Source organism: Rattus rattus, chromosome Y, assembly GCF_011064425.1.
Source record: "Rattus rattus isolate New Zealand chromosome Y, Rrattus_CSIRO_v1, whole genome shotgun sequence".
Taxonomy (NCBI): Eukaryota; Metazoa; Chordata; class Mammalia; order Rodentia; family Muridae; genus Rattus; species Rattus rattus.
The window spans coordinates 1998964-2002948 of record NC_046173.1 but is presented as its reverse complement, the minus strand read 5'-3'; positions in this window follow the sequence as shown (position 1 = coordinate 2002948).

The window sequence follows — 3985 nt, the reverse complement described above, 5'->3', positions numbered from 1 at the left end:
AAGCAAAGTAATTATTATTAAATGTTTTCCATTTGTTACATGTATTAAAAACTGCAATGGAGGCTGGAGAAATAGTTCGGTTATTAAGAGTACCATCTGCACTTACAAAACGCTTTTAGAAAAATTTAATCCCAATCTGAACTTTCTATCCCACCTTTGACCATTTAGTTCCCAGATAAAAGACACAAATGACCTATATATTTACAGTATGCCTTAATCAGCACAAGAGCTGGGCAGGTATCTATCCTCTATGTCATTATGTCTATTTTCCAGCCAACAATCCCATTAGATAATCTGCCATGTTTCATCTGGGCTACTCTTAACTTCAGTTAGCCAACCCACATGGCCATTATTTCTTGACTCACCTAACCCATGGTGGCTTCTTCCTCAATTCACCTTCTTCTCCCCTTTGTAGTTATCTTTTAACCCCAAGCCCAAGAACCCAACTATGTCTGTTTTGCCCAGCTATTTGCTGTCAGCATCTTTATTTACCAATCAGAAATAATTTGGCAGTAAAGTCATTATAGTAACTTAGATCTAAGTGTGAACTCTTTCATCTCTGGGGCAACCAGGTCTTGAGGGGACCTGCACTTAGCATTGTAATACATAGCAACAGACCAAACACTGGATAAATTCCCAAGATCAACATGTCAACAAATCTCTAGTTCTAAGGCAACTAACACCCTCTTCTGGCCTCTGTGAGCCATATGGTATACAGACATACATGCTGGCAAAACACTCATAAGCATTAAGAAAAAATACATACATACATACATACATACATACATACATACATACATACATACATACATAACCTACATACAGCCAGCCAGCCTTGATAACACTCACTTTTAGTCCCAGTATTAAGAAGCAAAGGCAGATGTACCTTTATGAATTCGAGTCATCTGGGTCTACACAGAGCTTCAAGACAGCCATGGATACATAAAGAGAACTTGGTCACTAATTTTTTTCGCAAAGCAAATATAGCGCATTTAAAATAAATTGCTTAATTTTTTTACCAATTTCTATTTTTAGAAAAGCTTAACTTCCTTTCTGGTATAAAACCCTAACATACTATTCTAGTCTCTATAGGAAATCATGCAGGGACCTATTTATATTTCTGTAAACTTCCTCTTTGTACCCTAAATAAACTTATAGGCTACATAACATGGCTTCTTAGAATTAATAATTATTGGTCAAAAAACAATAATTCAAGAAATTTTGAGTATGTTTAGATTCTTAGTAAATGTCTTTAGCCCATAATCCCCACTAAGCTTTTTGACTTTTTTTTTTTTTTTTGAGCGGGGGACCGAACCCAGGCCCTTGCGCTCCCTAGGCAAGGCCTCTACCACTGAGCTAACTCCTCAAACCCGCTCTCTTTGACTTTCATATTCTAGGTCGCTATACAGCATATTTGATCTTGAATGATCATTTTCAGTCCGTTGCCCCTAAGACAGGTGATCTTCTTCATCAAACCCAAATAATATGCTGCTTTGGTCATCCATATTGCTTGAAGCCAATGATTTACTCTAAATAAAAACATTTCCTAAAAGAGAGAACTTTATCAGCCCCAGAAACCAAAAGCTTTTTTCTGAAGGTTGTATAACTTTTCATAATATCTACTTAGGTCTTTTCCCAAAGTACAGAAGTGCAACAATTGTTCAGCACATTGGCTTTTCTCCATAGGCAATTTCTCAACAAACTGTACAGGAAAGGAAGCTCCATAGATGCAACTTCTTAAGTTATCACTATTGGTGGAATGGGCTTTTAGAGAGTCTTTGTATCACCTATGCTCCTGAAACAAATCACTAACCTCCATTGTTCTCCTAGTTTTGTCTGTCATTGTTACCCATTAGGTATAAACATATGTTTGTTCAACTTTTCCCAGAGAAGTCATTGTATACACTTTGTTGTGTTACTTTCTATAAGAAAAAATTTAACTATCTTTCAGAGGTAAAACACAAACAGATAATCCGTAAAATTTTTCATCACATTAATAATAGCATCAAACCCTGAATATACTACTGAATAGGTAAGAAACATATTTATAAACCATCTGACAAAAAAACTAAATTTACTATAACAGGAACATCTAGTCATGAGATATACACACACACACACACACACACACACACACACACACACACACACACACACAGAGACAATTAGGCTGCCTACCAGAATAAAGAATACTCAAACATCCACTTTGACCTTTCCTAACTAAGCCTTAATTGGAACAGAATGTACAACCACTTACTAGACAGAAATCTTAAAACTAAATCAGAAAACATTTTTAAAAAAATAAGACACCAAGCCTGACTATGTAAATTTCATCATGATAACACTGTCCTAAACTTGTTCTCTGACCTCAACATAAATGGCAAGATATAAAATAAGAATTTCATAACAAAAACAAAATAGCAAAACAAAACAAAACCAAGAAAAAATATAACTAAATTCTAGCCCTGGGAAGAAAACTCAGTTAAGCACCTTTCCCATAAAATAAGGATAAGAGTTTGAATGTCTACAATCCACTTAAAATACAGAAATACTGTTTTGTTTTTGTGGTATAGGGACAAAAGATCCCTGGAGATCAATGAGCTCCAGATTCAATGATACATCCTGTAAATGATAAAGTGTAAAGCATTAAACCATCAACTCAATGAGCATATCAACATGAATACATAACACACAACATGAATTTCCAATAAACCTAAAATATAAAGTGTTTTAGTAACATGTATTCAAAAGCTATCTTTATTTTTAAAAGGTGACTTTTCCTATAGGGAATCATAAAAATAATTAACCACCTCCCTCATTTACTTAGGGCCTAACTTCTACTCAACTATGCATATAACCACATTTATCTAAACACCAATAGCTACCTAATCTCTTTTTTTTTTTCTTTTTTCTTTTTTTTCAGAGCTGGGGACCGAACCCAGGGCCTTCTGCTTGCTAGGCAAGTGCTCTACCGCTGAGCTAAATCCCCAACCCCTACCTAATCTCTTTTAACCACACTGGATGGCAAGATTGAGAAAGACTGTTTGTATCCCTTTGACCTAATGGTCAAACTCCTGAGCTAAGTTGTGATACCACTTGCCTACAGAATATGCTGAAAAGACAAAAACAGTGGAATCAGCAGGATTCAGGTCAGAGTAGGCTACTACTCTGAAGGGATTCTAGGCAGCCTGAGCATGGCTCTCTGAGCAAGGATCTGGTAGGCCTTTCTCTTCTCCCTTATTCCTACTACCTAGCTAAAAACTGTTAGACTACATTCCTAAAGCCATCAAGATCTAGTCCCTTATTTGGCACTTTCTATTCCTGAAGCTGATTACAAAGTTCCAACTACCAAAGTATGAAGTCAAACAATAAAAACTCCCCTTTGGCTCATCAAATTAACCCAATCAAAATTAAACACCTTATCCTAATATGAGGTTTCCCTTTAAACCTTTATAAACCACCTATGGCTATGTCTGTCTTCTCTCTATCCACAGATAGTCCTTTGTCCTGTTTCCCTCTGAAACAAATAAGCCTCTTCCTTCTCAGTAATCCCTTTATCCTTCTCCTTTGTCCTCCATCTCCTGTCTTTGTCTTTTATTCCCTGCTTTCACTCCCACTGAGGAAAATAAGTCTACTTTGTGCTGAGAACTAGATCTTGGGGGTCCTAGGCTCATACTGATACCTTTACATATACCTTTGTTGGATCAGTGATAGCACATGCCTTAATCCTAAGAAGGCAAGTTTCAAATTGGCAGTCTAGGAGACTACACCTAAAAACTTGGCAAGTCCAACACATGCTGTTGGACACCTGGAAGAAACCATCCTCAGCATCCCAGTTCCAACAACCCGAAAGCAAGTACAGGAATTTCTGGGATCTCACAGGTTTTGTAGACTCTGGGAGCAAAGGGTCACTGAGCTAGCCAAAGCCTTATGAGGTCTTCCAGGACCAAGAAACAAAGTAGATGGACCCTTAAGAGGAATGTAG